At 37.7% G+C, this 12,821-nt stretch overlaps 1 protein-coding gene across 2 annotated transcripts in view; it reads left to right on the top strand.

Moving 5' to 3' along the window:
- Positions 1 to 295: 295 nt before the first annotated feature.
- Positions 296 to 12,821, top strand: part of LOC145987950 (uncharacterized) — a 103,460-nt gene continuing 90,934 nt past the window's right edge. For both annotated transcript variants that reach the window (XM_083122790.1, XM_083122789.1), the window contains exon 1: positions 296 to 332. The gene's annotated coding sequence lies outside the window, so the exon portion shown is untranslated. The remainder of the gene's footprint in view (positions 333 to 12,821) is intronic.

Genomic DNA, 12,821 nt, shown 5'->3' with positions numbered 1-12,821 from the left:
CCCACCCCTGTGGTTGTTCTACTAAACTAGGGCATTCCTACTAGAAATCCAGTTCCGTGTGATAAAGGCTTTAATATAACTTTATAGAATTAGGCCGCCAGTTCCCAAGATTCTCATAAACAAGACGTTTTCTTTGTCAGATGATGATAATGCTGCTTTATAAACGAAAATTATTCTATAATTCATGTTCTTATCATGTAGCGCTATTTTTGGTGATTTCTTCGCTTTGCCTAGCGCTTTTCTGGTGGTTTTTAAACTGCAATCTAGCGCGTTTCTGCACTGGTATTTGGCAACCCTGCAACAACAACGAGAAAAGGTAACAGCAATAAAAGGTTTGTTTTTATATCATCTTCAATAAATAACTGGCGTGTACTTAAAGAGATTGTATTTCATGCATGATATTTTGAGAAATTTGTTTCATCTCATGAAACAAGACATGAAAAGTGCTTTTATCGACAATCAATGCAATTTGAAACCAATGGCAATTTTTTTAGTTCATTAACCTGAGCATTTTTCTGCATTGTACAATAACGCAGCAAAGTTTATGAATGTAAATTGCGATTAATGGCATACATATTTTTACTATTGTTGTGTTCGCTTCGAAGGAATACTCCAAACAACTTATTGTACTCCCTTAAAATATTCGAGAATAAAACGTGCTCACGTATTCTTATCTCATAAACGCCGGGGGGCCGTTTACCCACTACCCCCTCGAGAATTACGTCGATTTTTTTAATCGACAGATTTCAATGTTTTACGTAATATGAAAGTGGTTCCACAAAGGTAACAGTTTCATATATCGGAGAGACGTTTCTTCATTTTTACAGAAGAAACTACTTACGGAAATGAGTTTCTTTAAGGTTTCCAATGTTCGTCGAGTTATTTTCTTTCATCGTGGAATCTATTTGACCGAGAAATCATGTATTTTTCAAGAGAAAAATATCTCACCGACGCGCGATTGCCATAGCTTTCCCTACGTGAACCATATGCTGCATACGTATTATGACGTAACCCCCTGTCAGTGTTTCCAACCCCACTTTTTTTAACTATGCTTGCCTAACCTAACCTAACCTTATCAAAATGGTTCGTGGGACTATCCATCAGCTACCTGTGCATAATGTACAATTTGCACACGTGACGAACACGATAGTAGGTATTTTTCGGTGAAGAAGGTTTGAAACACTGCAAACCCACTACGGTAGTCAAGTTTTGCCTGCCATATTGTGTGTTAAGGAAGTGAAAAAAGGAATAAGAAAAATTACTCTCTATGTGAAAAATTGTGTTTGTTTTCGTGTAAAGAGCATAATGGCACCTTGAACTATGTTTCGCAATACACAATTGGTAAGTATGAACCATGCAAAACACAAAATATCAGATTTATTTTAATGTGTGTCCGATCTATGAAACTGGTACCAAGCACAAATAACGGAGTTATTTGATCCCAAAAAATGGCCCACGTAAGTTAAAACCTGCAATTTCAGAGTTTTTTCGCTGCTTTTTGTTTGTAAAAAGAATGTTTGTATGCACTCTAAAATGGCGAAAAAACATGTCGAAAATAACTATCAGTACCAAACCTAACCACGTAAAATTATAGGGTGTTGTGGAAAGTCGTTTTGGATGATATATTCACTTGCGCAAAGCCTTCGGGCTGTTCTGCTACACGGTAAAGTAACATGCTAAGGTAACAGGCATACTTTAATTCACAAGAACACATTTCTGAGAGCTAAAATCAACTGAAAACGTTCATGAACAACAAATTCTTCATAAACTATGCAAGATATTTCACATTCTGCAGGGGGTACAGAGGGTCAGGCGTACAATATATTCAGTGGTGTAGGTTAGCGTGGCAAGTATAGGCAAATAGGCCCAAGTTCGGATTGTTTAATTCAGAATTATCATGATACACAATCATTTTTTTACATGATTCGATGTCAATTTATGTCTATTAACACATCCTTCTGAGTCTTGGTACTTGCTTACTGGGTGTTTTCTGGGTAACGATCTTTCCTTACTTATGCTTCTATGTGATCTTTTGTGAGCAGCCATACGTTTACAGTCATTTTTTGTATGGCCTGCCGCTGTTATCTACTTCGCATGCTGCGAAGAGGTATTAATTACATTGCTATCGTTGTCAAATTAGGCAGCTCAGGTTCAGGGTTCATACTAAAACATCCCTAAATGCTTTCTTTGTTATGTGGGTCAGGTTTAAGGCCCTTACCATTAAAATAACATCCATAAATACTTCACATAAGATCTGGTCCAGGCATGCAAGGGATGACCTGGTAATATATTCAAAAACCAACCTCACTTCCCCGTAGCACACCCCAGTTACTAATTTTTGCAGGCCTACAAGGCTCGTGTCTAGACGTACATTTGCTGACCCCCGTGCCGGAGTGGTCAGCACATCACGCTACAACACTAGGGGTTCCGAGTTCGAATCCCGGCTTGTGCATGTCCATTCATTGCATCATCACTCATCCCCATTTTTTGCAAATTAGTCAAAAGTGGCACAAAAAGCAAAGTAAAATATCAAATCAATCAATCTAGACTTACATTTAGTATAATCCTCTGTAGAGCTGTGGTTTGTTCTTATATGTGCTGAGTGCCCCATTACAGCCTCAGCATTTAAAGGAGGAAATTTTAGTCCTCAGAGACAAAGTGTTGACGGGTACAAAATAACACAAGTCTTAACGCACTTGAAAATTTTATTTCGATCAACTGTTCAACATCTGGTCCCAATTTGAGCTTCACATGAAAATCAGCCAGAAATCTGGGTAATGGTTCCGATTGTGTATGGTTTTTTTCAAATTCTCCTAGCAGTAAGACTAATTATCCTAGAATTTTGGCAATCATTGTCACACGAAATTTGAAGCTTCCTTAAAGTCTTAGTAGAATGCATTTAGGGACTTAATGCTAAGAGAACCAAACCTGGCCTGCCTAACCTAACTACAAAGCATATATTGAACAAAATCTTAAGTAATCGCTGAAACTCCACAGCATGTGTTAACAGAAGTAAATCAAAATTGAACCATTAAAATTGCATTTCTAGCATGATGAAATCGCAATAAAACAAAAGGAAATTGGACCAAAATCTGCACCTGAGGTGACCATCAACCAAAGAATGACTGCTTGCTCCAAAGTGCGGAGACTGCATTAGCCACTTTTCCAATTATAATTTTTCTAGTAATGAAGCTTTTAACTGCACTAATGAGTTTCTCCAAACTTCTAACTTACTTCCACAATTGCAGGGTGGCTACTCACCGGGAATTCTGCGTGAATTATTTGTTCCAGGAATTATGCACGGATTCTGCTTGAATTTTTCTCCGTAGACGTGAAAAATTGCAACTTTTATTAATCCAAATGCTATTGAATTTATACATATTGATAAATGCCCTGAAGCGAGGTTTTCTCAGGCGAGTTTTTATTTTTATCGAGGAAGGAAAATAATGTGTGAAAAATAAAACAGAATTCTCTCGATCTGTTTACTTTGTTACTATCCTTAGTAGAGCAATCTGACAGACGGAAGATTATTGCAAGATAAGATTTCTTGAAGATGATTAGGTCGGTTTGAGTTAGAAATTCTCACACAATCAACAATTTTTCACAGGTTAGAATATATAGCCTACACCATAACATTTGTGACTTCTGTTTGTAGATGTATTTCGAGTCTGAGTATGTGAAGTGGCAAATGTAAACTAAGGACCTCTAATTAAATGTTTTAAATACACCGTTGAATTAAATTAGATTAGAATTTTTCGATACATTGGAATCACACAGACACTTCATATTGTTACTATATTTGTGTGTGCATATCAGTGGTGCATCCACAGTGGGGCAGGGGGCATTGCCCCCCCCCCCCAACCTTGAATGGAAATCAATTCTGAGGAGGGCAAGGAGGCAAACATTGATGGCCAAAGGCACCTGCAGAGTGCACAGAGGGGCAATTATTCCCCTCGATTTCAAATTTTATGCAAATAAAAATACATTTCATAAACTTTTCTCGCTCACAATGCCTGCTTTTCTTAGTCTTGTTAAGGTCAGAGCCGTAGCTAGGGAGCGGCGGGAGTCGGCCCTGGCTGCCTAACAATCTAAATGATAAAAATTGTAAAAGAGAGAATGCCATGTGCCTTGTGAAATTATTTGCACCCTATTAAATCAATATTGTTATCAGTTTGCAAAAAAATGGATTATAAATTTTCTTGTTCACTTCACTCGCAATATGATTGTCTTCTGTAATGCATTGTAAATTACCAGAGAAAAATAATACTTCTCTTAATGGATTTTGTCTTAAATGCAGGAAGAATTGTTGGAAGGAAATGGAACGTGCACATTTGAGAGACAATTTATATAATTTTTGCTGTTGGTTTGTTAAGAGGTGGATGAATTGATTATGTAATGAATATAAATAATACCAGGTAGACCTATATTCTGTATACAGGGTGTTTCGTAAGTTCGTTTACAACGCTTGGGAGGTGCTTGTACGAATGAAAATAAGGTGGAAATTTCATGTAACGAAATTCCAGAAACGGCTTTGTTGCCAAGTTATTGACGTTTGAAAACGTGGGAAAATGATTTTCTGAAGTGAATAATAGCAAAATGGGTGGAGAGAAGTCGTCGGTGTTGGGTGGTCCACTAAGAAATTGGGTACACTCTTGTCCAAAAATCACGCGGCAATGTCGGCATAAGGGATTCCCCAAAGGACGCGAACGAAGATGTTGACGGGAGTAGGGTGGGTGTGTGTTCTGCGTGAGCTGGTATCAACGAAAATTGGCATGTGTTGAATGGCACCAAAAACAAAGAAAATTTCCTGAGCGAAGGTCACCATGACGTAAAAATGAAAAAAATGAACTGTCATAGGTTGCATACCCTGAAGGGCAGATGGGTATCCGTGTGATCTGACGTTAAGTACCACATTTCCCGCTAGGGGCACCAACAGTGTAGGTTTCCTCATGAAGGAGCGCACGTGTCTGTGCCATTCATGCTTCAGGTGCTGTGCCAGCAGCAGGTTGTTAAACATTCACGGTTGAATGGAAAGACGTGAGGTTCTTGGACAGTAGTGTTGGGCAAACATTTCACCTAGCGGTGTTATGTGTTAATTCTTAGCCACAGCCCATCGTGTTCTGTGAACTGTACTAGTGTTAACACCCATAAACACTTGTAGCCCAGTGTAAGGGATGGCTGCATACACGTCCCAAGAGCTGGCGGACATGCATCTGATTTATGGGTAGGCTGAATGTAATAGCCATGGTGCAAGGTGTCTGTATGGGGCACGTTTTCCAAATAGGTTGTTACCATAGCACACCTTATTTCAAACTGTAGACACTCGACTTCGGGAAACAGGATCAGTGTTGCCACCTCGTCAAGAAGTTGGACGACCGCGAAGTGTGCGAACACGACGGTTTGTGGAAGATGTGCTAATTGCAGTGATGGATCTTCCAGGCACCATTGCGCACGCACTAGCCCACGAATGAAACACCTCCCTTGTGAATGTGTGGCGAGTCCTGGCAGAAGAGGGGATGCAACCGTACAAATTGAAGAAAGTGCAAGACCTTTTACCTCGGGACTTCGGCCCAGGTGAGGACTTTTGACAATGGTTTGTTCATCAAATTGAAACTATCCATAATTTTCAGAATACGGTACTATGGACTGATGAGGCTATCTTCACGAAAACTGGTGTGTTCAATAGTAAAAACAGTCATGTGTGGGAACATGAAAATCCACATGCACTGCTAGTGGCACATCATCAGCACAGATTTGCAGTGAATGTGTGGTGCGCTATACTGCATGACCATTTGATTGGACCGTACATTCTCCCTGTTCGCCTATGTGGACCCACTTATCAAGCATTTCTCAGTGAGGTTTTGCCTGAACTACTAAAGGACGTGCCCTTGGCACTGAGACAAAGACTGTGGGGTCATTCCACGTCAATTCATCCAGGCCATGTCACCCACCATTCCCGATTTTGATTAAATTTGGTATACTTATAGAACTTTTGATGCTGATTACAAAAATGACAACTGTTTTTAAATTGGTCAAGGGGTTCAGAAGTTACGAGCTTTTTAAGAACTCCATGTACACCACATGCAGCTCCACTTTGAATGACACGCATTAGGTTATAAACGATCGTATCTTCCCTCGGGTTTGCTGTAGAAACTTCAAGTTTGTTTTGTTTTGTTCAGAATAGTATAAGCTTTCATTTAAATAATGTTTCAGATGAATGCATCAATAAACATGTATTTTTATATATAGTTTTATGTATTTTTTTCGAAAAATAAATGACTAACTTCAAGAGCGAATTTCATGCAATGCCCCCCCTTCAATTTCCCCCCAATTTTTTATGTAGGTAGGTCAGAGTGTGTTCTAATGCCTGATGGAAAAATTGGGATGGGCGGTTCAGAGACAGGGTGATAAAAAAATCATTTGCATAAAATGACATTAAAAGTAAATCTTATTAAAAATGCTTATGTATTTAGCACAAAGCCTGAAGTACATTATGTTTCAAGCTACAATATTCAAAATTTATGTTCGCTATGTGTGAATGTAAGCAAAGGCGTAACCTGGCGGGGGCAAAGGGAAGCACTTGCCCTATCCCAAATTTATATATTAATTAAAATTTGCAAGTAATAATTACAGTGGAACCCCGATTTAAGTTCCTCGATTTTACATTTTCCTTCATTTTGCATTCAATCTTGGTGGTCCCAACATAGCAAATTGTTCAGAAATTTTCCAAGATTTTACATTTTCCCACGTATTAAGTTTTTTCAGCTTTGTCTCCTGGATAACGTAAAATCAAGATTCTACTGTATCTAAGTTAGTATCAACAGTCTTCATTTTTTTAAAAAAAAATTATATATTATATAATTATATATATAATCATTATTAACATTCCCAAGTTTAGCAAATTTATCTTCGAGAACATTCTTTTTGTGCATTTTATCTCAATATGGAAGTTCTTTTTTGGATACTCTTCATGGGATACGTAATATGAAGTAAGAATTAATACTACACATTTGTGCTGATTGAAGTTTTTTCAAATGGCGCTTTTTCGTCACATACCACAGAAAATATCCTTGTGACAGGATGGGTGAAACAGTAAAAATATTTGTATAGACTTCTATAGTATAAAGCAACAAGTACAGCAATTATTTACCAATTCCGTAGAAATAGTATTAAAGGCATAAATTTCTTAGTAATCATCTAGGGTGAAATGACAACAACCCACAGTACAATGTGTCAGGGATTGCAAAGTACTACAACAGTACCAGGAAGTATGCACTTTTTTGAATTTACAGGTTCCGTAAGTTACTTTTTACAAGTAACTGAGTTACAGTCAATCATTAAAAAAGTTACTCAGTTATTGTTACTGGTACTTTGAAAGTAACTGAGTTTCTTTTAGTTACTGTAACAGTAACGTACTGTTAATGATCATTGATTTTGTGTAACTTCCGTGTTTTACTTATGTTTCTAGTACATAATATGCATTCATATAGTACTTACATTATTACTGCTAATAAAGGATGGAAAACACAGTCAGCTTTGCTTGAACGATATTAATTAAGAAATCATTTGTATGCCGACCACGGTATATTGAATATGGTGTCATTGATTCCACTTGCGCCTATTTCTCCTCCATTTCAAGTTCAACAAGATCCAAAGATCCACTCCCTCGACAATGAATTTTCCCTAGCTGGACAACCACATTCCAAACGAACGCAGCAGTCTACCAAAAACAATGGAGTTTTCACATACAATTAGAAATGAATTGCAGTAAAGCGTGGATGTTCTAAATTTAGCATGCAACAAAGCATAGCTTCCTTGTCAGCAATTCCAAGAAAATCTTTTCACGTAGCATCCGGAGAAGGTACATATTTTAATTTTTATAGTCTGGAACAGAATTGTCCAATTTAGCTATTTCCCTACTGCAAGAAGTAACACTGTTACCGTTGTAAACGCTACAGGTACTTACTTTTAAAAGTAGCTAGTTACTGTTAGAATTCCTAAATAAAAAGGAACTGTACTTGTAACTTTGTAACTATTTACTTCAAAACACTAGTTGTTTAACAGTCAGAGCAAAAATAGTAAGTGCTGATGTAATATGTTTTGTATAGCTGTATGGTTTGACTTTTGTGAAAAAGTGGCTTTCCGAATTCAAACTCTAAACAGTCATGTAGTAGCATGTGTGTGCGTGACTCAAACTTGATTGTAGGATTGCTTCAAAAGTCCACGTGAATATGAAGATGCAACTATTAAATTCTTGCATCTACTTGGTCCATCAACTTCCTACTACTGGCCAAAAAGTATGATGTGTCCAGTGGACATTAACAACACAAATGGATGGACATATGTACTTAGAGATAAGTCAAATACTTTAGTGTGTTTAAAATGGTCAAAATATACATCTAAAATGTGAACGGCACAATTTATAGTACATAAAATTTTGGCAATGCATAGAGTACAATTTTTAGGTGCTATCTTAATGGGTGTCACTTGGAAACTATCTTCGGGTTGGGATAATCACAAAGTTTTCCATCGCATAAAAATACTATCCAGAATTATTTGATTAATACACTTGAAAAATCACAATTATTACTCTTTATTCGTTTGTTCCTCAAGTGCCAGGAGGATCACAAAATATATTTAACTTGTAAATTTTAATTAATATATAAATTTGGGATAGGGCAAGTGCTTCCCTTTGCCCCCGCCAGGTTACGCCTTTGCTTACATTCACACATAGCGAACATAAATTTTGAATATTGTAGCTTGAAACATAATGTACTTCAGGTTTTGTGCTAAATACAAAAGCATTTTTAATAAGATTTACTTTTAATGTCATTTTATGCAAATGATTTTTTTATCACCCTGTCTCTGAACCGCCCATCCCAATTTTTCCATCAGGCATTAGAACACACTCTGACCTACCTACATAAAAAATTGGGGGGAAATTGAAGGGGGGGCATTGCATGAAATTCGCTCTTGAAGTTAGTCATTTATTTTTCGAAAAAAATACATAAAACTATATATAAAAATACATGTTTATTGATGCATTCATCTGAAACATTATTTAAATGAAAGCTTATACTATTCTGAACAAAACAAAACAAACTTGAAGTTTCTACAGCAAACCCGAGGGAAGATACGATCGTTTATAACCTAATGCGAGTCATTCAAAGTGGAGCTGCATGTGGTGCACACGGAGTTTTTAAACAGCTCGTAGCTTCTGAACCCCTTGACCAATTTAAAAACAGTTGTCATTTTTGTAATCAGCATCAAAAGTTCTATAAGTATACCGAATTTCATCAAAATCGGGGATGGTGGGTGACATTTTCACAAAATTCTGGATGATTTGACATGGAATGACCCTGTGGTTTCAACATGACGGTGCACCCCTACATTTTGATCGGAATGTGCGCCATTTCCTCAATACCGTATTCCACAACCAGTGCATTGGCAGGGGAGGGCCTATGCCATGGCCACCTCGATCGCCTGATATTACGCCCCTGGATTTCTTCCTTTGGGAAGAGATGAAACGCCTCGTTTACCAAAACACCTGTCATGTCAGCCGAGGACCTCGTTGCCCATATCAATTTAGCTGCAGCATCAATAGCAGAAACACCGGGGTTGTTGGGTCGCACTAGACAATCCTTGATTCACCGTTGTTGCCTATGCTTGGAAGTACATGGTGGACACTTTGAAAACCGTCTGTGATGAGGTTCCCTTCACATCTCCATTAAGCATACTGTGTGCCCTTCAGGGTATGGAACCTATGACAGTTCATTTTTTTCGTTTTTATGTCATGGTGGCCTTCGGTCAGGAAATTTTCTTTGTTTTTTGGTGCCATTCAACACATGCCAATTTTCGTCGATACCAGCTCACACAGAACACACACCCACCCCACTCCCGTCAACATCTTCGTTCGCGTCCTTTGGGGAATCCCTTGCACCAACATTGCACAACATTGCGCGTGATATTTGGACAAGAGTGTACTCAATTTCTTAGTGGACCACCCAACACCGAGGACTTCTCTCCACCCGTCTTGCTATTATTCACTTCGGAAAATCAGTTTCCCACGTTTTCAAACGTCAATAACTCGGCAACAAAGCCATTTCCGGAATTTCGTTACATGAACTTTCCACCTTATTTTCACTCATACAATCACCTCCCAAGGATTGTAAACCAACTTACGAAACACTCTGTATGTATTAAAGAAACTTTGAATATGTACACAATTTAGTGTTGGCATGTATTTTCTTATTTTACGTCACTCCATTTTGAATATTTGTAAAACATACGTTGTACATGAAAGTTATACATGTTATGTGTACAAAAATAATAATATTCGGAATGCATTTATCATACATTTTCTGCCATTCAAAAATACAGTTTGTGTACTTGTTTTCCATTATTAATGATTGTGAAATTGAGCATTTTTTAAAAAAAATGTTTAAAATAGTTTGTTCCAACACAAATGCTTTAACACAGACTTCTACCCCCTTTTTGTGTAATTTTCGAGGATGATAACGTATTTGACACTATCACTACTACTACTACTAATAATAGTCATAATAATGTCATTATTATTATTATCGGTACGTGCTTGCTCCCCCCCCCCCCTGACAAAAGTTCGTGGTTGCGCCTCTGGTGCATGTGTGTGGGTGTTGAGAGGCGGTAATACGTAAGGTTGAAATAGAGAAAACATCTGCTTGTGGCCTTGAATTTTTTGAAAATTTGCCTTGAAAACCGGGAATTATACTTGATTTTCTCATGGTCCTAGAGAGTGGCCACCCTGAATTGTTTCCAGTATTTTAAATCACTTCCTAATATTCCTGTAAAACTTGTGAAAAATCAATAAACACTTGGAACTGTTACCATTGACTGTGATATTGTTTTTTTTCCACAATACTGTTCCACACACTTGACCTTGTTTGTATGATTTTTTTTTCTAAGTGTTCTGTGTGCGCATCTAGGCTAATCGCAACAAAATGTGAGTTCAGTGTGATGACTGAGATAGTTACGCCCAACCATAGTTTAACATATTTTATGCAATTGGCTTAGGTTGTACACTCACCTCACTTAGTGCTCTGGCAGTTTGTTTCTGAATGCAGCGTATTTGCAAGAGATAAAATTCAACCTACGTGATTCAATTGCAATAAAGTCATAATTTCCATACTTTCCTGTAATATAATTTTCATTCTTATTAATGAAGATCAAAAAGCTTCTAACTGCGTGCACAAAGAGTGAAAAATAAGTGTACACTATAAACTGCACCATATTTCTACATTTGTTGGCCTTGTGCATTCTTTGTATCTTCTTGAGGTACAACGTGGCAGACGGGTAAAAAAAAAACAATGTGCTCATATTTAGGACTCCCGTAAGACACATCGCAAGACTAGCAGCAGGACCAAAAGAAAATATAGAATGTATGAATGTAGGCTGTGGAATCCCATGTAGGCATTTGATTAGTGGACAGTGTGAATGGTCCTGACTTCAATTCCCAATGGAAGCTTCGAATTTCTTGTGCTGATGAAGCCTTATGCTAATGACAATTGGGATGTTACTTTAAAGCTACAAGCTAGAAAACAGCAACAATGGGTCCATGCTTCACTCTGCAAAAATCCACTTGGCTATTCCACCGATAAAATTACACAGTTTAAAACTCATGTAAGAATGCAAAGGTGAAACTTTGGATTGTTCTCTAAGGTACAGGAAGGTCCCATTCCCATTAAATCGTTTTGTCCATTTTTCATTCTCACATATTGGTCCCAACATTCTTCATAATATCTTTCTTTGAAAGGTCTCTACCAGCTGTTCATCTTTCCTTGAACTGGTCCAAGTTTCCGCAGCATAGGTCAATACAGGTCTTATCAGTGTCTTGTAAAGTGTTAACTGGACAATATTGTGCTCTTAAAATATCTCTGTAGTCCATAATAGGCCCTATTCACTGCTACAAGTCATGCCTTTACTTCCTCCTGTGAATCATTCTCATATGTCACAACAGAACCCAGGTAGATAAAGGAATCCATCCACTCTATCAAAGGTATAATTAGCCATTGTTATGGTTGGTGATGGATTATATTTGTGTGCTTTACCTCCTGCCATGTACTTAGTCTTCCCATCATCCACCACCAATCCCATCTTCTTTCCTTCCCTTTCTATGGCTAGAAATGCTTCTTCTATTCATGTAGAGATCTTCCTACTATGTCCACATCCGCATATGCTAGTATCTGGATTTACTTATAACATATGGTACCCCTAATTTGCACCCGAGCTTCCCATATAACCTTCTCTAAGGCAATGTTAAACAACAAACAGGACAGCACATCGCCTTGTCTTAGTCCATTCTCTATTTCAACAGGTTCTGAGACTTGTCCTCCTACTCTTATCCTACTATTAGACCTACAATGGTTATTCTCACCATTCTTAGTTATCCTATTGGAATTCCAAGATCTTCCATTGCCAGATATAGTTGGGTCCTGTTTATATGCAGATTTAAAATCAATAAATTGATGGTACGTTCCTATCCGAAACTCCAGAGTTTTCTCCAGTATTTGCCTTAAGGTGAATATCTGGTTAATTGTAGATTTTACTGGCCTGAATCCACATTGATATGGTCCAATGAACTTTTCTACATATGCTAGTAGTCTTTTATATATAATTCTTGCAAATACTTTATAGGCAACGTTCAGCAATGTAATTCCACAATAGTTTGAACACTCCATCATGTCGCCTTTCTTGTGGATAGGTACTATGATACCCATCCTCCATTCGCTTGCCGTCTGTCCCTTTTTCCAAATTATGTTTATTATTTCATTCAAGCCTCTGTC

Source organism: Lepisma saccharinum, chromosome 5 (assembly GCF_977018435.1).
Source record: "Lepisma saccharinum chromosome 5, izLepSacc3.1, whole genome shotgun sequence".
Taxonomy (NCBI): Eukaryota; Metazoa; Arthropoda; class Insecta; order Zygentoma; family Lepismatidae; genus Lepisma; species Lepisma saccharinum.
The sequence above is the reverse complement of the archived record's forward strand: the minus strand, read 5'-3'. Positions and strand labels throughout refer to the sequence as shown.